Genomic DNA, 21,076 nt, shown 5'->3' with positions numbered 1-21,076 from the left:
CATGTTAATGGTAATGAGCATACGGTAACCTCAAGTCCATAGTATCAATTCTATTGGAAAATTTTCAATGATTACTATTGGAGGTTTTGAATTTCCTCTTCCTACTGCCAAGAAGAAATATGATATTATTGTTGTTGGGGATGTGCATCTCCCAGTTGAGGTAACCTAGTGTTATTCAAAATTTCTCCAGTTTCATGCAATTCGGAATGAGTTTGTTAACAAGACTTGATCAACCTTGTTAGTGGATTCCTTTTGATGAGCATGAGATGGATGAAGTTAGAAAGCACAACCTTATGTATCCTCTTTTTACTTTCTGTTATTTATATTAAATAAAGTAAAAATAGTATTTTCTGTCTATTTTCTGAATTATCCTTGCAATAAAAATACCCCAAAAATAAAAGTTCTCCAAATGCCCTGAAAATTTAATATGATTTTTTTCCAGAATACTTGAGAATTATTGGCACTGAGAACACACCAGGGGGACCCACCATGTGCCCACGAGGGTGGAGGGCGCGCCCACCCCCCTGGGCACGCCCCCTGCCTCGTGGACCCCACGTGGGTCCCCTCCACTTATTCTTGCACCCACACACTCCGTCTTCCTCCAGAAAAAATCATCCACCAGCTCAAACCCGTGTTCTAGCTCATCTTGCTGCCATTTTCGATCTCCTTGCTCAAAGCTCCATTCACAAAACTGCTTTGGGGGATTGTTCTTTGGTATGTGACTCCTCCAATGGTCCAATTAGTTTTTGTTCTAGTGCTTTATTTATTGCAAATTTTTGCTTCTTAGGTGACCCTGTTCTTGAGCTTGCATGTCAAATTTATGAGGTCAAAAGTAGTTTTAATGCATGATATAGCCTCTAGGCACTTGTAGGAGTAGTTGCTATCAGTTTTGTTGAGTTTGGTTCACTTTTATTTTGAGTCACTAAAAATTTCAGAAATTTTTCGGAGGAAGAAATATGTTTAGGAAAATTTACCAAGGTGGTTCCTCAAGGAAGCAAGGCCCAAGGCCAGCAATACGCGAGCCGAACAATGAACTACCAAGGGAGGCTCAAGTGCGGCCTTGTGGATGGCCGTTAGAGGATTTCATGGTCCAGGCAGGCATCAAGGAAGAATTTGATGCATATTTGCGTAACGCTGATATTGAGAGCTTCGTGTCACATAAGTGCCCGCAATACCTCTATTTAACTAATTCATTTGTGAAAAATTTAAATTTACATCCTCGCGCAATTCTCACAATGTCCTATTTGATCTTTATGATAAATCTTATACCATGGACTTAGAAGATTTTAATACTGCTTGTAAACTCCCGCAGTGGGGTAGTGCTAGTGAACCTCGCAAATCTGAATTTAAAGAATTTCTTGCTAGTATCATTGTGGGGGAATCTAGAGAAATAACACAAGCTACCAAAGGGAGCATTCATTTTCCTGCCATACATTATCTTGCTCTCTTCGTGGGTAGATGCATTAACGGTAAGGATGAGGCATGTCACATGTGTGTTCCCGATCTTAGTGTTCTCAAGAGTGCTGTATTAGGAGATAAACAATACAACTTGGGGGCTATTGTTGCACGTAGGCTGCATCTTAATAGTTTAACTGGAGATTTGTTTGGTGGAATTTATGCAACTCGTGTAGCTAACTTTCTTGATATACCCATATGCGGGGATGATATTGAGTTGCCTCATGCTTATCTAGATTATAATGCTATGGTTCATCATCAATTTGTTGAGAGGAACAATCAGTTCCTCCAGTACCGACTAATCTTTGACAGACGGTGCACCGTCCATGTTGCTCTCCCTGCTCCTTCTTTCTTTGATTTTCAGACAAAAGGGAGATATGTTATAACCAGGGAGGAGGCGAACGAGTACGAGAGGAGGACGGAGGCAGCCCGCCTCCAAGCTGCAGCTCGTGAGGCAATAGCTGGTGCATCCCAGTATAACCCCAGTTACAACTTTGGATTTCCACCAGGCCAGCTGTGGCCATAGACCAACTTAGGCCAAAAGCCTAAGCTTGGGGGAGTACGTATCTCTCACCGATTCATGTTCACACACTCATGCCAGTTGCCGGTGCTCATACTTTTTCATTGTATTATCCATGCTAGTTTAATTTCTATTTTAAGCTTTCTTCTTGTGTGTTTGAAAAACCTTAAGAAAAATTAAAAAAAATTAGTTGCAACTTTTAGCTAGTTTACTTTCCATGCTTGTAGTAGTAATAATTAAAGTAAAACCCAAAAAGATTTCTCGTTCTTCTTTTGCTTGTTGTGAGCTTTCCCGTGTAAATAGTTTTATTTCCTTTCTTTTCTTTGGGGTCGAGAGGAGAAGACCACGATAAAAATGTTGAGTGGCTCTTATATGCATTATTGTTGATCTAACAAAGAGCCCATATTACCTTGTCTTCTCCCTTGAGTTGAATGCTTGCAGATTCCAGCTTAGTCCAATGCACGTGCACTATTATTATTATCCACACTATTCGGTTGTGCAAGTGAAAGGCAATAATGACAATATATGATGAACTGATTGAGATGAGAAAAGCTGGTATGAACTCGACCTCTCTTGTTTTTGTAAATATGATTAGTTCATCGTTCCTGATTCAGCCTATTATGAATGAAACATGTTTGCAATGACAATTAGAGATTATAGTTGCTCATGCCATGCTTAATTTGCCAGGAGTTTATAATGGTTTACCTTGCATGCCAACATGCTATTAAAATGGTTGTGATGTGGTATGATAGGGTGGTATCCTCCTTTGAACGATTCGAGTGGCTTGACTTGGCACATGTTCACGCATGTAGTTGAAACAAATCAACATAGCCTCCATGATATTTACGTTCATGGTGATTTATATCCTACTCATGCTTGCATTCAGTGTTGATTAATTTTAATGCATGTTCATGACTGTTGTCGCTCTCTAGCTGGTCGCTTCCTAGTCTCTTTCTAGCCTTCACTTGTACCAAGCAGGAATACTACTTGTGCATCCAACTGCATAAACCCCAAAAGTTATTCCATATGAGTCCACCATACCTTCCTATATGCGGTATCTACCTGTCGTTCCAAGTAAATTTGTATGTGCCAAACTCTAAACCTTCAAATGAAATTCTATTTTGTATACTCGAATAGCTCATGTATCAACTAGGGTTGTGTGTATCTTCCATGCTAGGCGGGTTATTCTCAAGAGGAGTGGACTCTGCTCCTCGCTCACGAGAAAATGGCTGGTAACCGGGATGCCCAGTCCCATGCTCAAATCAAATCAAAATAATTGCAAACAAAACTCCCCCAGGTTTGTTGTTAGTTGGAGGCACCCGTTGTTTCGGACAAGCCATGGATTGATGTTTATTGGTGGTAGGGGGAGTATAAACTTTACCATTCTGTTTGGGAACCGCCTATAATGTGTGTAGCATGGAAGATATCGAGATCTCTCGGTTGTTATGTTGACAATGTAAGTATAACACTCAAAATATTATTCATCTCTGTTTCAAAACTGAGCTCTGGCACCTCTACAAATCCCTGCTTCCCTCTAAGAAGGGCCTATCTATTTACTTCTATGTTGAGTCATCATCCTCTTATTAAAAAGCACCAGTTGGAGAGCACAGCTGTCATTTGCATGTATTATTGTTAGTTTACATTGAGTATGACTTGACTGGATCTCTTTTACCATGAATTACAATTTCCAGTCAGCCCTTGATCTTCAGGGGTGCTCTGCATTTATGTTTTGTGGTCTCAGAAAGGGCTAGTGAGATACCATCTTGTTATATCATATTATGATTGTTTTGAGAAAGTGTTGTCATCCAAGATTTATTATTATTGCTCGCTAGTTGATTATGCCATTGATGTGAGTAAACATGAGACCTAAATGTTACTGTGAATATTGTTAGTTCATAATCTTTGCTGAAAAGTTGAATGTTGGCTTTACATATTTCAACAACAAGAGAAAACAGAGTTTGTAAAAGTTTTTCTTTATCACTTTCATTTTATCAACTGAATTGCTTAAGGACAAGCAAAGTTTTAGCTTGGAGGAGTTGATACGTCTCCATTGTATCTACTTTTCCAAACACTTTTGCCCTTGTTTTGGACTCTAACTTGCATGATTTGAATGGAACTAACCCGGACTGACGTTGGTTTCAGCATAATTGCCATGGTGTTATTTTTGTGCAGAAATAAAAGTTCTTGGAATGACCTGAAAATCAATGGAGAATATTTTGGAATATATAAAAAATACTGGCGAAAGAATCAACGCCAGGGGGCCCACTCCCTGTCCACGAGGGTGGGGGGCGCCCACCCCCCTGGGCGCGCCCCCTGCCTCGTGGGCCCCCTGACGCTCCACCGACCTCAACTCCAACTCCATATATTCACGTTCGGGGAGAAAAAATCAGAGAGAAGGATTCATCACGTTTTACGATACAGAGCCACCGCCAAGCCCTAATCAGAGAGAAGGATTCATCATGATGCTCACTACCGTGCGTGAGTAATTCCATCGTAGGCTTACTAGATGGTGATGGGTTGGGTGAGATTTATCATGTAATCGAGTTAGTTTTGTTAGGGTTTGATCCCTAGTATTGCTACCTCTTGAGAACTGCGTTGGTTTTCCCTGAAGAGGAAGGGATGATGCAGCAAAGTAGCATAAGTATTTCCCTCAGTTTTTGAGAACCAAGGTATCAATCCAGTAGGAGGCTACACGCGAGTCCCTCGCACCTGCACAAAACAAATAAATCCTCGCAACCAACGCGATAAGGGGTTGTCAATCCCTACACGGCCACTTACGAGAGTGAGATCTGATAGATATGATAAGATAATATTTTTGGTATTTTTGTGATAAAGATGCAAAGTAAAATAAAAGCAAAGTAAAAAAGCAAAGGAAATAACTAAGTATTGGGAGACTAATATGATGAAGATAGACCCGGGGGGCATAGGTTTCACTAGTGGCTTCTCTCGAGAGCATAAGTATTCTACAATGGGTGAACAAATTACTGTTGAGCAATTGATAGAATTGAGCATAGTTATGAGAATATCTAGGTATGATCATGTATATAGGCATCATGTCCGGGACAAGTAGACCGACTCCTGCCTGCATCTACTACTATTACTCCACTCATCGACCGCTATCCAGCATGCATCTAGAGCATTAAGTTAATAAAAACAGAGTAACGCCTTAAGCAAGATGACATGATGTAGAGGGATAAACTCATGCAATATGCTAAAACCCCCATATTTTTATCCTCGATGGCAACAATACAATATGTGCCTTGCTGCCCCTACTGTCACTGGGAAAGGACACCGCAAGATTGAACCCAAAGCTAAGCACTTCTCCCATTGCAAGAAAGATCAATCTAGTAGGCGAAACCAAACTGATAATTCGAAGAGACTTGCAAAGGTAACCAATCATACATAAAAGAATTAAGAGAAGATTCAAACATTGTTCATAGATAGACTTGATCATAAACCCATAATTCATCGGTCTCAACAAACACACCGCAAAAAGAAGATTACATCGAATATATCTCCACAAGAGAGGGGGAGAACATTGTATTGAGATCCAAAAATAGAGAAGAAGCCATCTAGATACTAACTATGGACCCGTAGGTCTGAGGTGAACTACTCACACTTCATCGGAGGGGCTATGGTGTTGATGTAGAAGCCCTCCGTGATCGATGCCCCCTCCGGCAGAGCTCCGGAACAGGTCCCAAGATGGGATCTCGTGGATACAGAAAGTTGCGGCGGTGGAATTAGGGTTTTGGCTCCGTATCTGATCGTTTGGGGGTACGTAGGTATATATAGGAGGAAGGAGTACGTCGGTGGAGCAACAGGGGGCCCACGAGGGTGGAGGGCGCGCCTGGGGGGTAGGCGCGCTCCCTACCTCGTGGCTTCCTCTTTTGTGTCTTGACGTAGGGTCCAAGTCTCCTGGGTCTTGTTCATTGAGAAAATCACGTTCCCGAAGGTTTCATTCCGTTTGGACTTCGTTTGATATTCCTTTTCTTCGAATCCCTAAAACAGGCAAAAACAGCAATTCTAGGCTGGGCCTCCGGTTAATAGGTTAGTCCCAAAAATAATATAAAAGTGGATAATAAAGCCCAATAATGTCCAAAACAATAGTTAATATAGCATGGAGCAATCAAAAATTATAGATACGTTGGAGACTATCAAGCATCCCCAAGTTTAATTCCTGCTCGTCCTCGAGTAGGTAAATGATAAAAACATAATTTTTTATGCGGAGTGCTACTTGGCATAATTTTAATGTAATTCTTCTTAATTGTGGTATGAATATTCAGATCCGAAAGAATCAAGACAAAAGTTCATATTGACATAAAAATAATAATACTTCAAGCATACTAACAAAGCAATTATGTCTTCTCAAAATAACATGGCCAAAGAAAGTTCATCCCTACAAAATCATATAGTTTAGTCATGCTCCATTTTTGTCACACAAGAATGCTCTCATCATGCACAACCCCGATGACAAGCCAAGCAATTGTTTCATACTTTAGTAATCTCAAACCTATAAACTTTCACGCAATATATGAGCGCGAGCCATGGACATAGCACTATGGGTGGAATAGAATATAATGAGGGGGGTTATGTGGAGAAGACAAAAAGTATAAAGTCTCACATCAACGAGGCTAATCAATGGGCTATGGAGATGCCCACAGATTGATGTTAATGCAAGGAGTAGGGATTGCCATGCAACGGATGCACTAGAGCTATAAATGTATGAAAGCTCAACAAAACAAACTAAGTGGGTGTGCATCCAACTTTCTTGCTCACGAAGACCTAGGGCACTTGAGGAGGCCCATTGTTGGAATATACAAGCCAAGTTCTATAATGAAAACTCCCACTAGTATATGAAAGTGACAAAACAAGAGACTCTCTATCATGAAGATTACGGTGCTACTTTGAAGCACAAATATGGCAAAGGATAGTAACATTGTCCCTTCTCTCTTTTTCTCTCATTTTTTTATTTGGCCTTTCTCTTTTTTTTAATATGGCCTTTCTCTCTTTTTTTATAATTCCTCAATTGTGACAATGCTCTAGAAAATGATGATCATCACACTTCTATTTATTTACAACTCAATGATTACAACTCGATACTAGAACAAAAGATGACTCTATATGAATGCCTCCGGCGGTGTACCGGGATATGCAATGGACCAAGAGTGACATGTATGAAAGAATTATGAATGGTGGCTTTGCCACAAATACTATGTCAACTACATGATCATGCTAAGCAATATGACAATAATGAATGTGTCATGAAAAAAGGAATGGTGGAAAGTTGCATGGCAATATATCTCGGAATGGCTATGGAAATGCCATAATAGGTAGGTATGGTGGCTGTTTTGAGGAAGATATAAGGAGGTTTATGTGTGAAAGAGCGTATCATATCACGGGGTTTGAATGCACCAGCAAAGTTTGTGCCAACTCTCAATGTGAGAAAGGGCAATGCACGGTACCGAAGAGGCTAGCAAGGATGGAAGGGTGAGAGTGCGTATAATCCATGGACTCAACATTAGTCATAAAGAACTCACATACTTATTGCAAAAATCTACAAGTCATCAAAAACCTCGGCACTACGCGCATGCTCCTTGGGGGGTAGATTGGTAGGAAAAGACCATCGCTCGTCCCCGACCACCACTCATAAGGAGGACAATCAAATAACACCTCATATTTCAAATTTGTTACATAACATTTACCATATGTGCATGCTACGAGACTTGCAAACTTCAACACAAGCATTTCTCAATTTCACAACTACTCAACTAGCACGACTTTGATATTATTACCTCCATATCTCAAAACAATCATCAAGCATCAAACTTCTCTTAGTATTCAAAACACTCATAAGAAATTTTTACTAATCTTGAATACCTAGCATATTAGGATTTTAAGCAAATTACCATGCAATTTAAGACTTTCAAAATAATCTAAGTGAAGCATGAGAGATCAATAGTTTCTATAAAACAAATCCACCATCGTGCTGTAACATCCCAAATTTGCAATTTGGAATGTTATACACTAGATCATCATGCATAGCATATTTTCTTGCATTTTGGTTGATCCTAGAAATTTCACGCAACTCAAGGACCCACGGAGAGAGTTGGAGATTTCGTTATTTTCATATTTGAGTTCTCTCAAATTTTAGAAAAGAGGATCATTTGATTTATTTATTTCATCTTCAATTATTTTTCCAATATCAAAAAAATGAGAGAGGGAATAATATGACTTTCCCAAAGTTAGGAAAAATGAAGATCTAATGAATAAATCAAATTTTGGTTTTGCCGGAGTTTTGTTTGCTTTTTATTTGGATAGGGAAAAATGCGCGTTTTCAAAAATTGCATTTTAGGCCCGGAGAAAAGTTCATTTTGTTCGACTCATTTTTAGGAGTCGGGGAAACTTTACTTTAGATTTTTTCGGAGTTCATTTAGTTTTCTTTTCTTTTGTTTTTTTCTGCGCGCGTAACCGTTTAAAAAAAAGGGAGACCGCAGCGCCCGCCTGGGCCAAGGGACCAGCCGGCCGGCCCAGCCGCCCCGTGCGCCAGGCGCAGCCGCCAGCCCCGCCGCCTGCCTTACGCCGCCCCTAGGCCGAGTCCTAGTAGGACTCTAACCCCCCCTCCTATTGCTTGCCCCCTCCCCCAAGAAAATCCCCCCCCACCTATATAAATACTCCCCATAACCCCCCCCCCCACTCTCCCCACACCACCCCAAGCCCCAAGCTGCCGCCTATAGCCACCTTAAGCCGCCGCCGCCGCCCTAAGCCGCCGCCCGGAGCCCCGCCTCCCGAGGTAGCCGCGCCGCCTCTTCTTTTCCTCGGTTCGGTTTTTCTTTTAGAAAACCGTTCCGGTTCTTCTCTTTTTTCTTCCAGTTTTTCTTCCGGCTTTGTTTTGGTTTTCTTCCGAAACCCTAGATCGGTTTTCATTCTTCTTTCGGACCGTTCGTCTCAACGAACGTGATCACCGATTTTCCCGGTTAACGACGCCCGTTCGTTTAACCGTTCGTCTCTTTCTTTTCGTCGGATTTATTCCGCGATCGTGATCTCAGATCCGATCTTCGTTCTAGTCTTTCTTCCCGCTCGTTTATCGGAATCAGGTGATTCAAGCGCCTGGAGTTTCGTTTCGAAACCGCCGTTCCGACTAATCAACTTGAACAAGTTTTTGCCACAATAAAATTTGACCTAGTTTCAACCTGCTAGAACCGAGTTGTTTTCTTCCGCCGCTTGTTTTCCGTTTCTTTGTTCGGTTCGTTCTTTCTTTGCAACCGGAGTTCCTAAGTTGAACTTTCTGGTTCGTTCTCTTGTTCGAGTTTTTCCTGTGCATTAGATGAGTACTTATTGTGTGCTTGTTGTTTGTCTGCGATATATCACCCGGATTGCGCCGCTTGTTACTTCGAAACCTTAGGACTCACGGATTCTCAGCAAGGCAAGTAACACCTTGATCATACCTTTTCTACAACCCAGTTTTATTGCATTAGATCAATCCTCTCACATTGCATGATTAGGATCTAATTAAATTGTGGGATGGGAAGTAGATGAGGTAGTACCTGTTACCTGTATTATTATCAAACCTTGGGAGTTACTTCTACGTTTGCTTATTATGCCATGCTATGCTAGTAGACGTGGATTGGGTGAGTGATATCCATGACAGATGTGAGATTGATAATTTAATGGTTTACCTAAGGTGGCAACTTAAACACACATCTGGGTGGATTGAGGCACCTGATGTCTATCAGGACTTGCCTGTTTTATTTCGGACCGCCACCCAGGCTCAAAGGGATCATAAGATCATTCATACTAGAAACTTCCGTGTGCAGCCACAAGCCATTATGGGCTGCCACAAGCTATACTACCCTGATAGTTAAATAAATTTATTCCTTTGCAGTAGGGAAAAACTGGCTTTACGCAAAACTATAACCATAGAGCTTTCCACCAGCCATATATGCATGTAGTATAGCTGTTTCATTCCATTACTCTCTATGTGTTACATTGCCAGCATATTCCATGTGCTGACCCGTTTTCGGGCTGCAGCTTTCATGTTGCAGACTTTTCAGACGACGAGTAAGGTGCTTTTAGGTCGTGGTTCTATACTCAGTGATGCCGTTGGAGTTAATGGACCCATTTATCTTCCGAGTCTTCCGCTGTTATCATTATTAGATGGCCTTAAGCCATATTTATTGTAATAAGTTCTCTTTGAGACAACGATGTAATAAGTGTGTGATTGCCACTCTGCTACAAATCCTTTGATGTACTGTGTGGTGTCAGCATTACTGATCCAGGGATGACACCGGAGCACAGTAGACTTGATCCATTCGGGTCGGGTCGCCCCAGAGATGGTATCAGAGCACACGCTGACTGTAGGACACGACTACTAAGTTAAAGCCATAGATCACCATTCTCTTCTCATTTTCCAACTCCTCATCTTTTCTACTCTTTTAGGATGACGAACGCGAAGATTAAGTACGCTCAACCGGATGAAGGCACACCTTTTGGATTTCACTTGAAGGAAGTCACCAAGTACCTGAACATTGGATTACCAAGCTTCGCGAGAACCTTCAACGCCACTCTACCTGAAGAGGAGCGCTGGAAGATTCAAGCTCACGTTCCGGGAAGGACATTCGCACCAATCACGAAGCCCATAGATAGTGTTTTCAATGCACCAACCTGGAGTCTGGGAAGGAGCATGGCAGCTCATATCACCATGGGACGCATTGGAGAAGTTTATCAAGAAGACCTCAAGGACACTATCTACCAGATTTGCGGACGCCGAGACGAACAATGGGAGTTAGTCAGCACCAAGAAGGATAGATCCATTACATCTTTCATCCAGGAGTTAAACCAGCACATTCGATGCCACGAGAACCAGATGTGCAATGATATGATAGAGTTGAAGAATGCAAAGGCAAGGATCATCGAGCTAGAAGGAGAACTGAAGTCTACACGCAAGGACTACATGGACGAGATCATAGCTCTAGCAAGACACAATGGCGATCTTAAGCAGGAGATTGAAGAACTCAAGAAGAAGTTAGCATCCAAGGAGGAAGACGAGTACGTCGCATGTCCGGACAACTACATCATCATCGACGACACCGATTCGGATCCAAGTGAACCTGACTTTGAAGACGAAGCTGGAACAGATATCATGGAGTCTTCCACCGGTTCAAATTTCTAGATGACCACCAGATAGTAGTAGTATTCCCCCATGTAAACACAATAGTTCGAGCACTTTTGCGATAGTTAGACCGTTTGTAAGCCCTTGTTTGATTGAATGAAGTGATTTTGTGTGCATTTGCTCATGTGCATTGGGGTAGTGTTTTCCCTTTAGACCTCACTCTATTCTTAATTCTCGTCTTTTCTGAACCCTCAGATGCCTCCGAGACGTGACAATGGATTCCCACCGGAGCTCACTCAGTTGATCCAGCAGCAGAATCAATTGATGCAGATGTTAGTCCAGAACCAGCAGAACAACAACAACAACCCACCACCACCACCACCACCACCTGTTGACCACTTAGCCCGTTTCCTTAGGCTGAATCCGCCGGTGTTTTCCAGTAGCACCGAGCCAATAGTAGCAGACAATTGGCTCCGCAAGATAGGAAGGGAGTTGACCACTGCAGGATGCACGGATGGTGAGAAAGTGAAGTTTGCCGCACATCAGCTTGACGGACTCGCGGCAGCATGGTGGGAGAATTTCACAGCCACTTACCCAGTTGACACTGTCACATGGGATCAGTTTCAGCAAGCTTTCCGCACTGCCCATGTTTCAGCAGGAGCTATGGCCATGAAGAAGCGTGAGTTTTGCAACTTATGCCAAGGAGGAAGGACAATTGGCCAGTACGTTGACGACTTCAGCAAGTTAGCACGTTATGCCCCAGATGACGTTGCTACGGATGCAGCTAAGCAGGAGAAGTTTCTGGAAGGACTGAATGATGAACTAAGCATGCAATTTATGGTAGCAAGTTTCAACAACTACCAGGAGTTGGTAGATCGTGCCATCATGATTGAAGGAAAGCAACAGCAGATTGAGAACCGTAAGAGGAAGTATGGACAGGGGAAGTATAACTCTAGAGCCCAGCAGAAGCCCCGTTTTACCCCTAAACCGGGATTTCAGTTTCAGCATACCCATGGAGGAGGTAGTTCGCACAACCATAATGGCCACAAGAATGGTAATGGGAATGGAAGAAGCAACGGCCAGAACCGTACCACCCCATCGACCCCAACCAAGAGAGATATGAGTCAAGTCACTTGTTTCAAGTGTTCCAAGGCCGGACATTATGCCAATGAATGTCCCGAAGGCCAGAATGGAAATGGCAATGGAAGCTCTGGGAAGAAGCCGAACCCTTTCAATAGGGGACAGGTGAACCACGTTAATGTGGAGGAGGTTGAACATCAGCCTGATGCAGTAATCGGTAAGTTTTTGGTTAAGACATTTACTGCACTCGTTCTTTTTGATACTGGTGCATCGCATTCATACATATCAAGGGGATTTGTGGAAAAGAATAGCCTGCCCACTAGGATTCTTAAAACGCCTATGCTAGTAAGCTTGCCAGGAGCAGAGTACATGGCAAGACAAGGATGTTTCCAAGTGCCATTAAGTATAGGAAGGCATGTTTTCCCAACAGATTTAATTATTCTGGAATCCCAAGGTCTGGATGTGATTCTTGGTATGGATTGGCTGTCGATGTATGGAGGAAACATCGATTGCGCCAGTAAGACAATTTTGCTTACCACATCAGAAGGAAGAAGGATCAAGTATGTATCCCGGCATGTGCCAAACAGGACACAAGTAAACTGCCTAACAGGAGTTGTGCAAGAGGAAGTACCAGTGGTGAAGGATTTTCCTGATGTATTTCCTGAGGAATTGCCAGGCATGCCACCGGATAGAGACATTGAGTTTTTGATTGAGTTATTTCCAGGTACAGGACCAATATTGAAGCGACCGTACCGGATGCCAGCAAAGGATTTGGTGGAAATTAAGAATCAAATTAAGGAGTTATTGGATAAAGGTTACATTCGCCCAAGTTCTTCGCCTTGGGGATCACCCGTACTTCTAGTGGAAAAGAAGGATGGATCATTAAGGATGGTTGTAGATTATCGAGGATTGAATGAAGTAACCATCAAGAATAAATACCCACTGCCAATGATTAATGATCTGTTTGATCGGTTGCAAGGAGCTAAAGTGTTTTCCAAGATCAATTTGCGATCAGGGTAGCATCAATTGAAGATTCGAGAGCAGGACATACCTAAGACAACATTCACCACAAGATATGGACTGTATGAGTATACCGTTATGTCATTTGGATTGACTAATGCACCTGCCTGTTTTATGAACCTGATGAACAAAGTGTTTATGGAGTTTTTGGATAAGTTCGTCGTAGTGTTCATTGATGACATCCTGGTTTATTCAAAGAATGAAGAGGAGCATAAGGAACATTTGCGTTTGGTTTTGGAGAAACTAACGGAACATCAGTTATACGCCAAATTCAGCAAATGTGAGTTTTGGTTGAACGAAGTTGGATTCCTCGGACACGTTATATCCGGAGAAGGTATAGCAGTTGACCCCACAAAGGTTGAGACCGTAACCGAATGGGAAGCACCAACAACAGTTGGAGAGATCCGGAGTTTTCTTGGACTCGCAGGATACTACCGGAGATTCATTGAGACCTTTTCAAAGATTGCAAAGCCTATGACTGAATTGTTGAAGAAGGATACTAAGTTCAAATGGACTGAGGAGTGTGAGGCTAGTTTCCAGGAGTTGAAGAAACGCTTGGTTACCTCACCAGTATTGATTTTGCCAGATCAGACCAAGGATTATGAGGTGTATTGCGATGCTTCACGTCGAGGACTTGGAGCAGTACTTATGCAGGAAGGAAGAGTTGTTTCGTATGCTTCACGACAACTGAAGCCTCATGAGTTGAACTATGCCATGCATGATTTGGAGTTAGCAGCCGTAGTGCATGCATTGAAGACATGGAGACATTTCCTCATTGGAAATCATTGTGAGGTGTACACGGATCACAAGAGTTTGAAGTACATTTTCACTCAGAAGGAGTTGAACCTCCGACAAAGGAGATGGTTGGAGCTCATCAAGGATTATGACATGAGATTGCATTACCATCCCGGAAAAGCTAATGTAGTAGCTGACGCATTGAGCCGTAAGAGCCATGTCAATACTCTAATGACGGGGAAAATACCCAAGGAGTTAGAAGAAAACCTTCGTGAGCTATGTTTGGAAATAGTTCCGAGAGGCTATGTAGCAGCATTGGAAATTCAGTCAACATTGATGGATAAAATCAGAGAAGCTCAGAAATCTGACAAGGAGATTGCTGCTATAAAAGAGAAATTGAGCGAAGGAAAAGCAAAGGGATTTCGTGAGGATGAGCACGATACCCTAGGGTTTGAGGACCGTGTTTATGTGCCAAATGACCCGGAGATCAGGAAGTTGATTTTGCAAGAGGCACTTGATTCACCGTATTCGATTCACCCAGGGAATACCAAGATGTATTTGGATTTGAAGGAACCATTCTGGTGGACCGGAATGAAGAAGGATATTGCAGCATATGTAGCAGTTTGTGACGTATGTCAGAGAGTAAAGGCAGAGCATCAGAAGCCAGCAGGATTGTTACAACCATTGCCGATACCTGAGTGGAAGTGGGATAAGATAGGCATGGATTTTATCACAGGACTACCCAGGACAAAATCAGGCTATGACTCGATATGGGTAGTAGTTGATCGTTTGACGAAGGTAGCACATTTTATTCCAGTTAAGACCACTTACACTAGTGCTAAGTTGGCGAAGATATACATGACTAGGATCATTTGTTTGCATGGAGTTCCGAGGAGTACGTATCAGATTGAGGAACCCAATTTACCTCAAAGTTTTGGAATCAGTTGCATGAAACTTTAGGAACCAGACTGGAGTTCAGCACAGCTTTTCACCCACAGACAGATGGACAGACCGAGAGAGTTAATCAGATTTTGGAAGATATGCTGAGAGCTTGTGCACTAGATTATGGATCTAGATGGGATGATAACTTGCCGTATGCGGAGTTTTCTTATAACAACAGTTACCAAACCAGTTTGAAGATGGCACCTTTCGAAGCTTTATACGGAAGGAGGTGCAGGACACCGTTGTCATGGGACGAAGTTGGAGACCGTCAATTCTTTGGACCAGATTTGATTAAGGAGTCTGAACGGAAAGTTAAGTTGATTCGCGATAGGCTCAAGGTAGCCCAGTCCAGGCAGAAGAGCTACGCAGATTCTAAACGCAAGGAGACAGTCTACGAAACCGGAGACAGAGTTTATCTCCGAGTATCCCCACTTCGAGGAGTTAAGCGCTTTGGAGTTAAGGGAAAGTTAGCACCGCGTTTCGTTGGACCGTATAAGATCTTGCAACGTATGGGAGAAGTCGCTTATAAGTTGGAATTACCAGAGGGACTGTCAGGAGTTCATGATGTATTCCATGTTTCTCAGCTGAAGAAATGTCACGCCGAGATGGCGGAGGTACCGCTAAGAGATACAGTACCGCTTGAAGCGATTCAGTTGGAGGATGACTTAACATATGAGGAGAAACCAGTCAAGATTCTTGATTATGCCAGCAGAGTTACCCGCAGCAAGCTTATCAAGTTTTGCAAAGTTCAGCGGAACCACCACTCAGAGGATGAATCCACCTGGGAAAGAGAAGAAGATTTGCTCAAGGACCACCCTCACCTATTTTCTAGCCAACCCGAATCTCGAGGGCGAGATTCATCTTTAAGGGGGGGGTAGGGTTTGTAACATCCAAATTTGCAATTTGGAATGTTATACACTAGATCATCATGCATATCATATTTTCTTGCATTTTGGTTGATCCTAGAAATTTCACGCAACTCAAGGACCCACGGAGAGAGTTGGAGATTTCGTTATTTTCATATTTGAGTTCTCTCAAATTTTGGAAAAGAGGATCATTTGATTTATTTATTTCATCTTCAATTATTTTTCCAATATCAAAAATGAGAGAGGGAATAATATGACTTTCCCAAAGTTAGGAAAAATGAAGATCTAATGAATAAATCAAATTTTGGTTTTGCCGGAGTTTTGTTTGCTTTTATTTGGATAGGGAAAAATGCGCGGTTTTCAAAATTGCATTTTAGGCCGGAAAAGTTCATTTTGTTTCGACTCATTTTTAGGAGTCGGGGAAATTTACTTTAGATTTTCGGGAGTTCGTAGATTTTCTTTCTTTTGTTTTTTCTGCGCGGTAACCGTTTAAAAAAAAGGAGACCGCCGGGCAGGCCCAGCCGCCGGGCCCAGCGCCCGCGCCGCAGGCGCAGCGCCAGCCGCCGCCCCTCGCTGGCCCCCAGAGGGAGTCCTAGCAGGGTCTACGCCCCTCCTTTGCTTGCCCCTACCCCAAGTAAACCCCCCCCCCCACCTATATAAAATACCACCATACCCCCCCTCTCCCCACACCACCCCAAGCCCCAAGCCGCCGCCGCCTATAGCCGCCTTAAGCCGCCACCGCCGCCCTAAGCCGCCACCCGGAGCCCCGCCTCCCGAGGTAGCCGCGCCACCTCTTCTTTTCCTCGGTTCGGTTTTTCTTCTAGAAAACCGTTCCGGTTCTTCTCTTTTTTCTTCCGGTTTTTCTTCCGGCTTTGTTTTGGTTTTCTTCCGAAACCCTAGATCGGTTTTCATTCTTCTTTCGGACCGTTCGTCTCAACGAACGTGATCACCGATTTTCCTGGTTAACGACGCCCGTTCGTTTAACCGTTCGTCTCTTTCTTTTCGTCGGATTTATTCCGCGATCATGATCTCAGATCCGATCTTCGTTCTAGTCTTTCTTCCCGCTCGTTTATCGGAATCAGGTGATTCAAGCGCCTGGAGTTTCGTTTCGAAACCGCCGTTCTGACTAATCAACTTGAACAAGTTTTTGCCACAATAAAATTTGACCTAGTTTCAACCTGCTAGAACCGAGTTGTTTTCTTCCGCCGCTTGTTTTCCGTTTCTTTGTTCGGTTCGTTCTTTCTTTGCCACCGGAGTTCCTAAGTTGAACTTTCTGGTTTGTTCTCTTGTTCGAGTTTTTCCTGTGCATTAGATGAGTACTTATTGTGTGCTTGTTGTTTGTCTGCGATAGATCACCCGGATTGCGCCGCTTGTTACTTCGAAACCTTAGGACTCGCGGATTCTCAGCAAGGCAAGCAACACTTTGATCATACCTTTTCTACAACCCAGTTTTATTGCATTAGATCAATCCTCTCACATTGCATGATTAGGATCTAATTAAATTGTGGGATGGGAAGTAGATGAGGTAGTACCTGTTACCTGTATTATTATCAAACCTTGGGAGTTACTTCTACGTTTGCTTATTATGCCATGCTATGCTAGTAGACGTGGATTGGGTGAGTGATATCCATGACAGATGTGAGATTGATAATTTAATGGTTTACCTAAGGTGGCAACTTAAACACACATCTGGGTGGATTGAGGCACCTGATGTCTATCAGGACTTGCCTGTTTTATTTCGGACCGCCACCCAGGCTCAAAGGGATCATAAGATCATTCATACTAGAAACTTCCGTGTGCAGCCACAAGCCATTATGGGCTCTGGCATAGTTGCATAAGTCGTGCGAACTCTTACGGGTAGACTAGCAGATGTAGGGGAAAGTAGGTGTACCGGTCTACCCACATGTAAGGTGCTAGCGCTTCTGAAAGACTGTGTCTCGGTCATCCGTCTTCTCAAACACCCTGGAGTGCGAGAAACCAAACGGAGGCGATCGAGTCTTGTGTGGAAAAGTGCGCAAACCTCTGCGGAGTGTAACAAACTAATCATGATTAGCCGTGTCCCCAGTTATGGACAACTTGAGTATCTAGTACTTGAATATCATGTGAATCTCATCACGTTACTTCTAATTAATGTTGTTGGGTTTTAATTGTTCACTTAATTGGGATCGGAATGCTGTCAACCATTCTCGATGTTTAACAACTACCCTGATAGTTAAATAAATTTGTTCCTTTGCAGTAGGGAAAAACTGGCTTTACGCAAAACTGTAACCATAGAGCTTTCCACCAGCCATATATGCATGTAGTATAGATGTTTCATTCCATTACTCTCTATGTGTTACATTGCCAGCATATTCCATGTGCTGACCCGTTTTCGGGCTGCAACTTTCATGTTGCAGACTTTTCAGACGACGAGTAAGGTGCTTTTAGGTCGTGGTTCTATACTCAGTGATGCCGTTGGAGTTAATGGACCCATTTATCTTCCGAGTCTTCCGCTGTTATCGTTATTAGATGCCTTAAGCCATATTTATTGTAATAAGTTCTCTTTGAGACAACGATGTAATAAGTGTGTGATTGCCACTCTGCTATAAATCCTTCGATGTACTGTGTGGTGTCAGCATTACTGATCCAGGGATGACACCGGAGCATAGTAGACTTGATCCATTCGGGTCGGGTCGCCACACGTGCTCTAAAAGATATAAGTGAAGTTCTAGAGCAAAACTATATAACTCAAAAGATATAAGCGAAGCACATAGAGTATTCTAACAAATTCCAAATCATGTATGGCTCTCTCAAAAGGTGTGTACAGCAAGGATGATTGTGGTAAACCAAAAAGTAAAGACTCAAATCATACAAGACGCTCCAAGCAAAACACATATCATGTGGTGAATAAAAATATAGCTCCAAGTAAAGTTACCGATAGAAGTAGACGAAAGAGGGGATGCCTTCTGGGGCATCCCCAAGCTTTGGCTTTTAGGTGTCCTTAGATTATCTTGGGGGTGCCATGGGAATCCCCAAGATTAGGCTCTTGCCACTCCTTGTTCCATAATCCATCAAATCTTTACCCAAAACTTGAAAACTTCACAACACAAAACTCAAAGTAGAAAATCTCGTGAGCTCCATTAGCGAAAGAAAACAAAAGACCACTTCAAGGTACTGTAATGAACTCATTCTTTATTTATATTTGTGTTAAACCTACTGTATTCCAACTTCTCTATGGTTTATAAACTATTTTACTAGCCATAGAATCAAAATAAGCAAACACACGAAAAACAGAATCTATCAAAAACAGAACAGTCTGTAGTAATCTGTAGCTAGAGCAAGATATGGAACCCCAAAAATTCTAAAATAAATTGCTGGACGTGAGGAATTTATCTATTAATCATCTGCAAAAAGAATTAACTAAATAGCACTTTCCAAATAAAAATGGCAGCAGTTCTTGTGAATGCTAAAGTTTCTTTTTTTACAGCAAGTGTAACACGACTTTCCCCAAGTCTTCCCAACGTTTCTACTTGGCACAAACACTAATTAAACACAAAAAACACAACCTAAACAGAGGCTAGATAAATTATTTATTACTAAACAGGAGCAAAAAGAAAGGAATAAAAATAAAATTGTGTTGCCTTCCAACAAGCGCTATCGTTTAACGCCCCTAGCTAGGCATAACAAGCAAGGATAGATCTAGGTATTGCCATCTTTAGTTTTCAACTTTTTAGCAGAATCAAGCTCGAATCCGGGAGGTTCCTTACATTTCCCTTCATATTCTGAAATTTTTAGATCTAACAAATCCAACCGCTTATTACAAAGGCTAATCAACATATTCATGTGGTGAATATTTCCACTAATGTTCTTAAGAGGTTCAAGAGACTTCTGTAAAATTTTAGTAACTTCACAAAAAATTTCAAAAACTTGCGTCTCTTCCTGAGTAGGATGAGGTCCCTTTTGTTGAGGTAGTGTTCCCACTATACCTTCTATAATTTCAAGCGCAATATGGGGATCGATTTCAATAAAATTGCCTTTGGCAACACAATCCAAGAGTTGTATATGAGACATATTTAATCCAACATAAAAATTGTGAAGCAAAATTCTTAGGTTTATTTCAGAGGTACAATTACGATAAGACTCCATTATTCTCAACCAGGCATCTTTTAAGTTTTCTCCTAGTCTTTGTTTGAAGTGAAAGATTTCGAACTCAGGGGACAACGGAGAAGATAAGGGACTAGCCATAACGACAAGCAAATGAACTAACGCACAAGAAAACAAAAAGCAAGCGGGCAAAAAGAGGCAAACGGGAAAGAGAGGGAGGATAGAGAGAGAGGGCGAATAAAACGGCAAGGGTGAAGCGAGGGAGAGGAAAACGAGAGGCAAATGGAAAATAATGTAATACGACAGATAAGGGTATGTGATGGGTACTTGGTATATTGACTTTTGTGTAGACCTCCCTGGCAAGGGCGCCAGAAATCCTTCTTGCTACCTCTTGTGCACTGCGTTGGTTTCCCCTGAAGAGGAATGGATGATGCAGCAAAGTAGCATAAGTATTTCCCTCAGTTTTTGAGAACCAAGGTATCAATCCAGTAGGAGGCTACGCGTGAGTCCCTCGCACCTGCACAAAACAAATAAATCCTCGCAACCAACGCGATAAGGGGTTGTCAATCCCTACACGGCCACTTATGAGTTGAGATCTGATAGATATGATAAGATAATATTTTTGGTATTTTTGTGATAAAGATGCAAAGTAAAATAAAAGCAAAGGAAATAACTAAGTATTGGGAGATTAATATGATGAAGATAGACCCGGGGGCCATAGGTTTCACTAGTGGCTTCTCTCGAGAGCATAAGTATATTCTACGGTGGGTGAACAAATTACTGTTGAGCAATTGACAGAATTGAGCATAGTTATGAGAATATCTAGGTATGATCATGTATATAGGCATCACGTCCGAGACAAGTAGACCGACTCCTGCCTGCATCTACTACTATTACTCCACTCATCGACCGCTATCCAGCATGCATCTAGAGTATTAAGTTAATAAAAATAGAGTAACGCCTTAAGCAAGATGACATGATGTAGAGGGATAAACTCATGCAATATGATGAAAACCCCATCTTGTTACCCTCGATGGCAACAATACAATACGTGCCTTGCTGCCCCTACTGTCACTGGGAAAGGACACCGCAAGATTGAACCCAAAGCTAAGCACTTCTCCCATTGCAAGAAAGATCAATCTAGTAGGCCAAACCAAACTGATAATTCGAAGAGACTTGCAAAGATAACCAATCATACATAAAATAATTCAGAGAAGATTCAAATATTGTTCATAGATAGACTTGATCATAAACCCACAGTTCATC

Source organism: Triticum urartu, chromosome 1 (genome assembly GCF_003073215.2).
Source record: "Triticum urartu cultivar G1812 chromosome 1, Tu2.1, whole genome shotgun sequence".
NCBI classification, from domain to species: domain Eukaryota; kingdom Viridiplantae; phylum Streptophyta; class Magnoliopsida; order Poales; family Poaceae; genus Triticum; species Triticum urartu.
This window is presented reverse-complemented; position numbering follows the sequence as displayed.